Genomic DNA, 12,307 nt, shown 5'->3' with positions numbered 1-12,307 from the left:
GCATGGTCGGAGGCACCCCACCCGGCCGGCCTCTGCCGGCGACCCAACCGGTCGCGGGCGCCGCGCCCGGGAGAAGTGCACGCGGCCGAGCGCCGACACCCCCGGGCCCCGCCGCCTCGAGTGCGTGCGGGGACCCGATGGGCACCGCGCCGGCCGCGCTGAATCTCCCGGGCCCGATCTGCGCGGCCCTCCCGTTTGCTTCTCAACGGCTTCACGTACTCTTGAACTCTCTCTTCAGAGTGCTTTTCAACTTTCCCTCACGGTACTTGTGCTCTATCGGTCTCGTGCAAGGTATTTAGCCTTGGATGGAGTTTACCACCCTTCTTTGGGCTGCGCTACAAAACAACCCGACTCCCGGAGGCCCTTGTCCGCGACCGGCTGGCGCCTGCCTGGGCCTGACACCCGCCCTGGGACGGAGCACGCCTCAATCAGAAGGACCTCGGCGCCGGCACGGCCGCGGGGGTGGACTTCCTTACGCCACAGTTCCCTCGAGCCCTCGGTGGGGCCCGGGGATTCGGCGATGGGCTCTTCCCGCTTCGCTCGCCGCTACTAGGGGAATCCTTGTTAGTTTCTTTTCCTCCGCTTAGTGATATGCTTAAATCCAGCGGGTCCTCTCGCCCGACCTGAGGTCGATTATCGGTTCGTGTTTTACTGTTATAGGAGGGGGGGTAGCCCGCGGCCTGCTTGGGAGGCCAAGAACGGGTCGCGCTCCTCACCCCCCCACGGACCCGTCAGCGCGGGCCCAGTGGAAGCTCTCCCTTTTCGGTCTCTCTCCCTCTCCGGTCTCCCGGGGCGGAGCCGGCGGCCACTGGCCGAGGCCCGGAGACTGCGCGCGCGGCGACCCGTCGGACCCCACCCTTACTCCTTAGTTGGCGGAGGACAGCCGGCGATCGTGGTGTGGAGTTGCTCCGGTCGCCCATACAGACAATGGGGGCAGACCGAGACCGACCACGCCACGGCGGGTTTCCTCCCTTTGCCAGGGTTGGGGTTCCTCGTTTACACTCCGGCGGGTCGCCCGCGCCTCCGAGCACAACGGACAGCGCCGAGCCGGTGCTGCCGCCAACGCTTCAAGGCGGGACGTGTTGGAGAGGGGGTTTCTGTGCCCCTTCGGGAGAGTTCTCGTGTGTATTCCACAAAGGCATTACCCGATCTGACGCCTGCAGCCATTAATCCTCGCGGGGAGAACAACCAACTGCTTCTCCTCGCGGCTGCCGGCCGTCGCTCTCGCACCGTGGTATACCCGGGCACCGCGAGTGTATCCGCGGACTCCGGCACGGCGATTTCTATCTGTACTCACGACCCTCAGGCGGACGAGGCCCGGGCCGCGGGGGGCCCGGGCCGCCATGTGCGTTCGAAAGGCCGATGATCACTGCGTTCTGCAATTCACACTGATTCACGCAGCTGGCTGCGTTCTTCATCGGCGCACGAGCCGAGTGATCCACCGCCAAGAATTGTCTAACTCTTGGAAATTCGCTTCTTGTTCGTTCGATCACCAATGAGTGGGTTTATCGTCCCGCGCCCCGTGGTCTCGGGCGCGGGGAAATATGGTCACAGTCCGCGGGACGGCGCGAGATGACTCGATCGCTCCGCCCCGCCCACGACGGGAGCAGCCGCCCGTTTGTGGGGGTGGGAGAGTACGGCGGGCCTCTATTACGCCGTGTCTTCCCTGCCCGCCCCCACTAGGTCGCATTTAAGGCCAGGCCCCGGCGTCCCAGGGCCCCCGGTGGATCCAACAGACCAGGCGCAGCCATCCAGAGCCCGCACCCCAAACCCCGCCGCGGACAGGGCAGGGGGAGCTCCGCGGTGCAACTTGTCCGGTCTCGGATGCCGGCACATGGGCCACTCCCGCGAAACACATCCGGAGACGTCACTGGGGGAGCCCCGCCAGACCGCACTTTCCACCCGATCCCTCCGCCCTCCTCCGTCAAACAAACGCAACATTTTTTTGCCAGATTTTTATATATATATATATTTGTTGTCGTTTTGTTATTTCCTTCGTTTCGGGATCGGCGTGGACATGTACATGGAGCGGCCGTGTCAGGCGGGGTCCCCGCGCTGTGGACCCGGCGCGGGTCCTTGTTTCGTTCCTCGTTAATGATCCTTCCGCAGGTTCACCTACGGAAACCTTGTTACGACTTTTACTTCCTCTAAATGATCAAGTTCGATCGTCTTCCGGGCGCACGAGCGAGGCGCCAGAGGCGCCCCGCCGCGGCCCGTCCGAGGATCTCACTAAACCATTCAATCGGTAGTAGCGACGGGCGGTGTGTACAAAGGGCAGGGACGTAATCAACGCGAGCTGATGACTCGCGCTTACTGGGAATTCCTCGTTTAAGGGAGACAATTGCAACTCCCTATCCCAAGCACGAAGGGGGTTCAGCGGATTGCCCAGGCCTTCCAGACAAGGACGATCACCCGCTGATCCCTTCAGTGTAGCGCGCGTGCGGCCCCGAACATCTAAGGGCATCACAGACCTGTTATTGCTCAATCTCGCGTGGCTGAACGCCACTTGTCCCTCTAAGAAGTCAGCGCCCGGCTCGGCGGCCGGCGCGACTATTTAGCAAGCCAGAGTCTCGTTCGTTATCGGAATTAACCAGACAAATCGCTCCACCAACTAAGAACGGCCATGCACCACCACCCACAGAATCAAGAAAGAGCTCTCAATCTGTCAATCCTCACTGTGTCCGGGCCGGGTGAGTTTCCCCGTGTTGAGTCAAATTAAGCCGCAGGCTCCACTCCTGGTGGTGCCCTTCCGTCAATTCCTTTAAGTTTCAGCTTTGCAACCATACTTCCCCCGGAACCCAAAGACTTTGGTTTCCCGCAGACTGCCCGCCGCGTCATTGGAGTAACGCCGGCGGATCGCCAGTCGGCATCGTTTATGGTTAGAACTAGGGCGGTATCTGATCGCCTTCGAACCTCTAACTTTCGTTCTTGATTAATGAAAACATTCTTGGCAAATGCTTTCGCAGTCGGTCGTCTTGCGGCGATCCAAGAATTTCACCTCTCACACCGCAATACGAATGCCCCCGTCAGTCCCTCTTAATCATTACCTCGAGTTCCGAAAACCAACGCAATAGAACCGAGGTCCTATTCCATTATTCCATGCTCTGCTGTCCAGGCTCACGGCCTGCTTTGAACACTCCAATTTTTTCAAAGTAAACGTTTCGGCCGCGCCCGGCACTCAGTCAAGAGAACCGGGCGGAGACCGAGAGGAAGGCCAGGCGGGCAGTGGCGCGCCTTGCGGCGGACCGCCAGCCTGCGCCCAAGATCCAACTACGAGCTTTTTAACTGCAGCAATTTTAATATACGCTATTGGAGCTGGAATTACCGCGGCTGCTGGCACCAGACTTGCCCTCCAATAGATCCTCGTTAAAGGATTTAAAGTGTACTCATTCCAATTACAGGGCCTCGAAAGAGTCCTGTATTGCTATTTTTCGTCACTACCTCCCCGTGTCGGGAGTGGGTAATTTGCGCGCCTGCTGCCTTCCTTGGATGTGGTAGCCGTTTCTCAAGCTCCCTCTCCGGAATCGAACCCTGATTCTCCGTTACCCGTTACGACCATGGTAGGCGCATAACGTACCATCGAAAGTTGATAGGGCAGACATTCGAAGGATCCGTCGCCGGTGCAGAGACCGTGCGATCGGCCAGGTTATCCAGAGTTCACCAACGGAGCCGGGCGGACCCGGGTTGGTCTTGTTCCTAATAAGAGCACGCCTCCCGTAAGGTCGGCGCTTGATTGCATGTATTAGCTCTAGAATTACCACAGTTATCCATGTAAGGGGATGCGCTCCAAGGAACCATAACTGATTTAATGAGCCATCCGCAGTTTCGCTTTTGAAAGCTTGTACTTGGACATGCATGGCTTAATCTTTGAGACAAGCATATGACTACTGGCAGGATCAACCAGGTAGCACCTCGTGCTGCGGCCGGCGAGCGGGGCTCGCTCGGACCGAGCGGATTCTGCCGGGCTCGGGGCGCTCGAGCCGGCGATCCGTTTCACCAAATGTTTCGGTTCGGTTCCCGGGGGGAGCAGAAGTGCGGGCCCAGGCGCGAGTCTACGGTGCTCGTACCAGCCCAAGCACAATCCGGTCCCGTTTACCCTGCGGGCCAAGGCGCGAGTCTACGGTGCTCGTACCAGCCCAAGCATGGTCCGGTCCCCTTGCCACGCACACACACACACACACGTTTCGGGTCCCGGGAGCAGAAGCGCGTGGCCAAGGCGCGAGTCTACGGTGCTCGTACCAGCCTGCGGGTCAGCTCCCGTCGCCCCTTCTCTCTAGTTCTCTCGTTCGAATCGCCAGGGGGATAGAAATCAGATTCGCCGGGGCGTGTGTCGTCCGCCGCCGTCCCCCATCAATCGCCCGGGAATGGGTGGGCCGTGGAGGCCCGCCCGGCCGGTGTGGTTGCCCGGGTTCGGGAAAGTGCTCAACCTACGCTTCGGCAACTGGGATGCCAGGGGGGTCCCGCTAGCGCTTGGCGTAACGGGCCGGGGCCGTTTTCCCCGGTCCGGTCGGCCTCTCGCGCCCATGCGGGCTTCACTGAATGCCATTGGGTCCGGGATCCGCCCCGGGGTGCGAGACGGCACCGTCCACTCCCGCTTAGGGAACGAGACGGCACGGTCCACACCCCGCGCACTGCGACGGACCAGTCCGGTAGTGCCGACACGGTCCCCCGCTAGGGGAGACCGTCTTCGGCACGCATAAATTCGACGGCGCCTTCCGTGCTACACCACGACAACAAGGTCGGCGGACCCGTGCCGGGGTTTGCCACACCCCGGCTGTCCTACCCTACCCTCGGTCTCTCTCCCTACCTCTCTCCCTCGGTATGATCCTGCCGCGAGGGGTTGCCCAAGCCCCTCGCCTATCGCAGGCCCTGGCTGGCCAGGCACTGCCGTCGGAAGCGTTTACCCGCCCGTGCAACCCGACAGAGCCGGGCCCGCTTCCTACTGCCACGGGCGGGGTGAATTGTCGGCGTGCCCGGCTGGCAGCACCGCCGTTCATTAGCCACCGAGGCCCCGCGGGCCCCTCGATCTACCCGGCGGGGGTTGGGGGTGTCCAAGCCCAGCTCCGGTTCCCTTGACGGAGCAGCGTGCAGGGCCGGGGAGCCCTGCCGTCGGAAGCGTTTACCCGCCCGTGCAACCCGACAGAGCCGGGCCCGCTTCCTACTGCCACGGGCGGGGTGAATTGTCGGCGTGCCCGGCTGGCAGCACCGCCGTTCGCTAGCCACCGAGGCCCCGCGGGCCCCTCGATCTACCCGGCGGGGGTTGGGGGTGTCCAAGCCCAGCTCCGGTTCCCTTGACGGAGCAGCGTGCAGGGCCGGGGAGCCCTGCCGTCGGAAGCGTTTACCCGCCCGTGCAACCCGACAGAGCCGGGCCCGCTTCCTACTGCCACGGGCGGGACGATTTGTCAGCGTGCAGAGCCGGGGAGCCCTGCCGTCGGAAGCGTTTACCCGCCCGTGCAACCCGACAGAGCCGGGCCCGCTTCCTACTGCCACGGGCGGGACGATTTGTCAGCGTGCAGGGCCGGGGAGCCCTGCCGTCGGAGCGACCCTGGACCGGTGGACCCGACTGCCCGGCCCGCTCGATATCTCAGCTCACGTTCCCTTCTTCCGTCGCCGCCGCCCGTCAGGGGGTGGGTTGCCGGCTCCAGGAGCCCCACTAATCGCTCGTCCCGCCACGGTGAGCCGATTTCCCATTGCTTACACTGTTTTGGCAACTTTTCATTTGGCCGACCCCAGATTTTTGTTCTCACCCCCCTAAAGTAGCCCCAGCAGGTTGAGGACTGGTGGCACCCTCTTACCCCTCCCCATCCGCCGGACTCTGGGCCCAAAAGGGTCTCTCGGTTTGGTCACCAACCCCCTCGTGGGTCTCCAGACCCACGAGACGCCTCAGCTCTGAACTCGACCGTTCTCGGAACGCAGCGGGCGCCGCTGTCAGCCTACCGTATCTCTTGAGGACTTTTTGCCTCCGAACTCGAGCCATTTTTCGCGAACTCGTAGAACTGGCCTATCTGTCCGTGTTATGGGCCACTTTTTGGCCAAAGTCCGAGGACAGAAGGCCGACTTTCTCCGGGAGCGTGTTTTGCCGATTTCCTGCCGTCTGCCACGGCCTGATTTTCGTCCCGCCCGGTGGTCACTTTCACCGAGAAAGGCCAACTTGTACAAACCAAGCTCCGGTTCCCTTAACGGAGCAGCGTGCCTGGCTGGCAGGCACTGCCGTCGGAAGCGTTAACCCGCCCGTGCAACCCGACAGAGCGGGCCCGCTTCCTACTGCCACGGGCGGGACGATTTGTCGGCGTGCCCGGTTGGTAGCACCGCCGTTCATTAGCCACCGAGGCCCCACGGGCCCCTCGATCTACCCGGTGGGGTTGGGGGTCCAAGCCCAGCTCCGGTTCCCTTGACGGAGCAGCGTGCAGGACCGGGGAGCCCTGCCGTCGGAAGCGTTTAACCGCCCGTGCAACCCGACAGAGCCGGGCCCGCTTCCTACTGCCACGGGCGGGACGATTTGCCAGCGTGCAGGACCGGGGAGCCCTGCCGTCGGAAGCGTTTACCCGCCCGTGGCAGCCCGACAGAGCCGGGCCCGCTTCCTACTGCCACGGGCGGGACGATTTGTCAGCGTGCAGGGCCGGGGAGCCCTGCCGTCGGAAGCGTTTACCCGCCCGTGCAGCCCGACAGAGCCGGGCCCGCTTCCTACTGCCACGGGCGGGACGATGTTTCAGCGTGCAGGGCCGGGGAGCCCTGCCGTCGGAAGCGTTTACCCGCCCGTGCAGCCCGACAGAGCCGGGCCCGCTTCCTACTGCACGGGCGGGACGATTTGTCAGCGTGCAGAGCCGGGGAGCCCTGCCGTCGGAAGCGTTTACCCGCCGTGCAACCCGACAGAGCCGGGCCCGCTTCCTACTGCCACGGGCGGACGATTTGTCAGCGTGCAGGGCCGGGGAGCCCTGCCGTCGGAAGCGTTTACCCCGCCCGTGCAACCCGACAGAGCCGGGCCCGCTTCCTACTGCCACGGGCGGGACGATTTGCCAGCGTGCAGGGCCGGGGAGCCCTGCCGTACGGAGCGACCCTGGACCGGTGGGCCCGACTAGCCCCGGCCCGCTCGATATCTCAGCTCACGTTCCCTTCTTCCGTCGCCGCCGCCCGTCAGGGGGGGTTGCCGGCTCCAGGAGCCCACTAAATCGCTCGTCCCGCCACGGTGAGCCGATTTCCCATTGCTTTACACTGTTTTGGCAACTTTTCATTTGGCCGACCCCAGATTTTTGTTCTCACCCCCCTATAGTAGCCCCAGCAGGTTGAGGACTGGTGGCACCCCTCTTACCCCTCCCCATCCGCCGGACTCTGGGCCCAAAAAGGGTCTCTCGGTTTGGTCACCAACCCCCTCGTGGGTCTCCAGACCCACGAGACGCCTCAGCTCTGAACTCGACCGTTCTCGGAACGCAGCGGGCGCGCTGTCAGCCTACCGTATCTCTTGAGGACTTTTTGCCTCCGAACTCGAGCCATTTTCGCGAACTCGTAGAACTGGCCTATCTGTCCGTGTTATGGGCCACTTTTTGGCCAAAGTCGAGGACAGGAGGCCGACTTTCTCCGGGAGCGTGTTTTGCCGATTTCCTGCCGTCTGCCACGGCCTGATTTTCGTCCGCCGGTGGTCATTTTCACCGAGGATTTTTTTCCATGGAATTCCATGGAAAATTTTCCAAGTCCAAACTTTTTTCTAAGTCCAAACTTTTTTTTTATTTTCCCATCCTTTTCGGCCCAAGTCCAACCTTTTTTTTTTTTTTTTGTTCCAGTATTTTTTTATGTCGGGGAGCCCTGCCGTCGGAAGCGTTTACCCGCCCGTGCAGCCCGACAGTGCCGGGCCCGCTTCCTACTGCCACGGGCGGGACGATTTGTCAGCATGCAGGGCCGGGGAGCCCTGCCGTCGGAAGCGTTTACCCGCCCGTGCAGCCCGACAGAGCCGGGCCCGCTTCCTACTGCCACGGGCGGGACGATTTGTCAGCGTGCAGAGCCGGGGAGCCCTGCCGTCGGTAGCGTTTACCCGCCCGTGCAGCCCGACAGAGCCGGGCCCGCTTCCTACTGCCACGGGCGGGACGATGTGTCGGCGTGCCCGGTTGGTAGCACCGCCGTTCATTAGCCACCGAGGCCCCACGGGCCCCTCGATCTACCCGGTGGGGTTGGGGGTCCAAGCCCAGCTCCGGTTCCCTTGACGGAGCAGGGCTCAGGGCCGGGGAGCCCTGCCGTCGGAAGCGTTTACCCGCCCGTGCAACCCGACAGAGCCGGGCCCGCTTCCTACTGCCACGGGCGGGACGATGTGTCGGCGTGCCCGGTTGGTAGCACCGCCGTTCATTAGCCACCGAGGCCCCACGGGCCCCTCGATCTACCCCGGTGGGGTTGGGGGTCCAAGCCCAGCTCCGGTTCCCTTGACGGAGCAGGGCTCAGGGCCGGGGAGCCCTGCCGTCGGAAGCGTTTACCCGCCCGTGCAACCCGACAGAGCCGGGCCCGCTTCCTACTGCCACGGGCGGGACGATTTGTCAGCGTGCAGGGCCGGGGAGCCCTGCCGTCGGAAGCGTTTACCCGCCCGTGCAGCCCGACAGAGCCGGGCCCGCTTCCTACTGCCACGGGCGGGACGATGCGTCGGCGTGCCCGGTTGGTAGCACCGCCGTTCATTAGCCACCGAGGCCCCACGGGCCCCTCGATCTACCCGGTGGGGTTGGGGGTCCAAGCCCAGCTCCGGTTCCCTTGACGGAGCAGGGCTCAGGGCCGGGGAGCCCTGCCGTCGGAAGCGTTTACCCGCCCGTGCAACCCGACAGAGCCGGGCCCGCTTCCTACTGCCACGGGCGGGACGATTTGTCAGCGTGCAGGGCCGGGGAGCCCTGCCGTCGGAAGCGTTTACCCGCCCGTGCAGCCCGACAGAGCCGGGCCCGCTTCCTACTGCCACGGGCGGGACGATTTGTCAGCGTGCAGGGCCGAAACCCTGCCGTACGGAGCGACCCCGGACCGGTGGACCCGACTGCCCGGCCCGCTCAATATCTCAGCTCACGTTCCCTTCTTCCGTCGCCGCCGCCCGTCAGGGGGTAGGTTGCCGGCTCCGGGAGGCCCACTAAATAGCTCGTCCCGCCACGGTGAGCCGGTTTCCCATTGCTTTACACTGTTTTGGAAACTTTTCATTTGGCCGACCCCAGATTTTTGTTCTCACCCCCCTATAGTAGCCCCAGCAGGTTGAGGACTGGTGGCACCCTCTTACCCCCCCCCATCCGCCGGACTCCGGGCCCAAAAAGGGTCTCTCGGTTCGGTCACCAACCCCCTCGTGGGTCTGGAGACCCACGAGCGCCTCAGCTCTGAACTCGACCGTTCTCGGAACGCAGCGGGCGCCGCCAAAAGCCTACCGTATCTCTTGAGGACTTTTTGCCTCCGAACTCGAGCCATTTTTCGCGAACTCGTAGAACTGGCCTATCTGTCCGGGTTCTGGGCCACTTTTTGGCCAAAGTCCGAGGACAGGAGGCCGACTTTCTCCGGGAGCGTGTTTTGCCGATTTCCTGCCGTCTGCCACGGCCTGATTTTCGTCCCGCCCGGTGGTCATTTTCACCGAGGATTTTTTTCCATGGAAAATTTTCTAAGTCCAAACTTTTTTCTAAGTCCAAAATTTTTTTTTATTTTCCCATCCTTTTCGGCCCAAGTCCAACCTTTTTTTTTTTTTTTTTGTTCTAGTATTTTTTATGTCCGGGTTCTGGGCCACTTTTGTCCGGGTTCTGGGCCAATTTCTCCGGGAGCGTGTTTTGCCGATTTCCTGCCGTCTGCCACGGCCTGAATTTCGTCCCGCCCGGTGGTTATTAAAGTCCGGGGATTTTTTCCATGACAAATTTTCTAAGTCCAAACTTTTTTCTAAGTCCAAAATTTTTTTTTATTTTCCCATCCTTTTCGGCCCAAGTCCAACCTTTTTTTTTTTTTTTTTGTTCTAGTATTTTTTATGTCCGGGTTCTGGGCCACTTTCTCCGGGAGCGTGTTTTGCCGATTTCCTGCCGTCTGCCACGGCCTGAATTTCGTCCCGCCCGGTGGTTATAAAAGTCCGGGGATTTTTTTTCATGGAAAATTTTCTAAGTCCAAACTTTTTTCTAAGTCCAAACTTTTTTTTTATTTTCCCATCCTTTTCGGCCCAAGTCCAACCTTTTTTTTTTTTTTTTTGTTCTAGTATTTTTTATGTCCGGGTTCTGTGCCACTTTTGTCCGGGTTCTGGGCCACTTTCTCCGGGAGCGTGTTTTGCCGATTTCCAGCCGTCTGCCACGGCCTGAATTTCGTCCCGCCCGGTGGTTATTAAAGTCCGGAGATTTTTTTCATGAAAAATTTTCTAAGTCCAAACTTTTTTCTAAGTCCAAATTTTTTTTTTCACTATTTTTTTTTCTTCTCATGTCCGTGGCCTACATGGGAGCGCCGTCACGAACCGCACCATGGCGAGGGCCGGAGCTCGTCTCTTCCCGGCGGGACCCTGCCTCCCGAATCTGTGTATTTTACGCAAACTTCGGGAAGGTGCGTCGCCCGGCGGCATTAACCGGGAGGGCCCCCGATCACATGGATTGCTGCTGGGTACGTCTTCTCTCGTGTGCGAAAGTTCTGACCGAATCGGACCAGGCATTCGGCTGGGAGGGGCGAATCGCGGACCCCCATCGCCAAGAGCCAGATGTAATTGGAAATCCTACAACAACCCGAATGGGTTCGGGCCCGGCCCTCTAGATGCCGTGGTGGGAGTCGTCTAGGACGGCCGCAGAGGCCGCAGACGTCGGAGGACAGGTGATTACAGAAAAATATCCAAGTCCAATAAGAAATTGTTCGAGCCTGGTCAAAAGGCATCTATTCCCTATAATATGGTCAGCCATTGTCTGTCTGTTATTTGGGTCAACTTTTGACCAAAGTCCGAGGAAGGAGCCGGGACCGGGTGCAGCCGATTTCCAGCCGTCTGTCACGGCCTGAATTTCGTCCCGCCCGGTGGTTATTAAAGTCCGGAGATTTTTTTCATGAAAAATTTTCTAAGTCCAAACTTTTTTCTAAGTCCAAACTTTTTTTTTCACTATTTTTTTTTCTTCTCATGTCCGTGGCCTACATGGGAGCGCCGTCACGAACCGCACCATGGCGAGGGCCGGAGCTCGTCTCTTCCCGGCGGGACCCTACCTCCCGAATCTGTGTATTTTACGCAAACTTCGGGAAGGTGCGTCGCCTGGCGGCATTAACCGGGAGGGCCCCCGATCACATGGATTGCTGCTGGGTACGTCTTCTCTCGTGTGCGAAAGTTCTGACCGAATCGGACCAGGCATTCGGCTGGGAGGGGCGAATCGCGGACCCCCATCGCCAAGAGCCAGATGTAATTGGAAATCCTACAACAACCCGAATGGGTTCGGGCCCGGCCCTCTAGATGCCGTGGTGGGAGTCGTCTAGGACGGCCGCAGAGGCCGCAGACGTCGGAGGACAGGTGATTACAGAAAAATATCCAAGTCCAATAAGAAATTGTTCGAGCCTGGTCAAAAGGCATCTATTCCCTATAATATGGTCAGCCATTGTCTGTCTGTTATTTGGGTCAACTTTTGACCAAAGTCCGAGGAAGGAGCCGGGACCGGGTGCAGCCGATTTCCAGCCGTCTGTCACGGCCTGAATTTCGTCCCGCCCGGTGGTTATTAAAGTCCGGAGATTTTTTTCATGAAAAATTTTCTAAGTCCAAACTTTTTTCTAAGTCCAAATTTTTTTTTTCACTATTTTTTTTTCTTCTCATGTCCGTGGCCTACATGGGAGCGCCGTCACGAACCGCACCATGGCGAGGGCCGGAGCTCGTCTCTTCCCGGCGGGACCCTGCCTCCCGAATCTGTGTATTTTACGCAAACTTCGGGAAGGTGCGTCGCCCGGCGGCATTAACCGGGAGGGCCCCCGATCACATGGATTGCTGCTGGGTACGTCTTCTCTCGTGTGCGAAAGTTCTGACCGAATCGGACCAGGCATTCGGCTGGGAGGGGCGAATCGCGGACCCCCATCGCCAAGAGCCAGATGTAATTGGAAATCCTACAACAACCCGAATGGGTTCGGGCCCGGCCCTCTAGATGCCGTGGTGGGAGTCGTCTAGGACGGCCGCAGAGGCCGCAGACGTCGGAGGACAGGTGATTACAGAAAATATCCAAGTCCAATAAGAAATTGTTCGCCTGTCAAGGTCAAAAGGCATCTATTCCCTATAATATGGTCAGCGTCCTGTCTGTTATTTGGGTCAACTTTTGACCAAAGTCCGAGGAAGGAGCCGGGACCGGGTGCAGCCGATTTCCAGCCGTCTGTCACGGCCTGAATT

At 60.4% G+C, this 12,307-nt stretch overlaps 3 non-coding genes across 3 annotated transcripts in view; all 3 read right to left on the bottom strand.

Annotated features, from left to right (window-relative positions):
* LOC139945649 (large subunit ribosomal RNA) overlaps window positions 1-632 on the bottom strand; it is a 4,054-nt gene extending 3,422 nt beyond the window's left edge. Inside the window, exon 1 of the ribosomal RNA XR_011787123.1 lies at window positions 1-632. This exon is cut by the window's left edge and continues 3,422 nt beyond it. This is a non-coding gene — a ribosomal RNA (large subunit ribosomal RNA).
* Window positions 633-1,296: 664 nt separating this feature from the next.
* LOC139945671 (5.8S ribosomal RNA) lies at window positions 1,297-1,453 on the bottom strand. Its single transcript, XR_011787144.1, has one exon. It is a non-coding gene; the product is annotated as a 5.8S ribosomal RNA (ribosomal RNA).
* Window positions 1,454-2,092: 639 nt separating this feature from the next.
* Window positions 2,093-3,907, bottom strand: LOC139945627 (small subunit ribosomal RNA). The gene has a single exon (XR_011787102.1). It is a non-coding gene; the product is annotated as a small subunit ribosomal RNA (ribosomal RNA).
* Window positions 3,908-12,307: the final 8,400 nt, after the last annotated feature.

The sequence above is a fragment of the Asterias amurensis genome, chromosome 12, assembly GCF_032118995.1.
Source record: "Asterias amurensis chromosome 12, ASM3211899v1".
NCBI lineage: Eukaryota > Metazoa > Echinodermata > Asteroidea > Forcipulatida > Asteriidae > Asterias > Asterias amurensis.
Note: the sequence above shows the minus strand (reverse complement) of the source record. Positions and strands in the feature narration are given on the sequence as shown.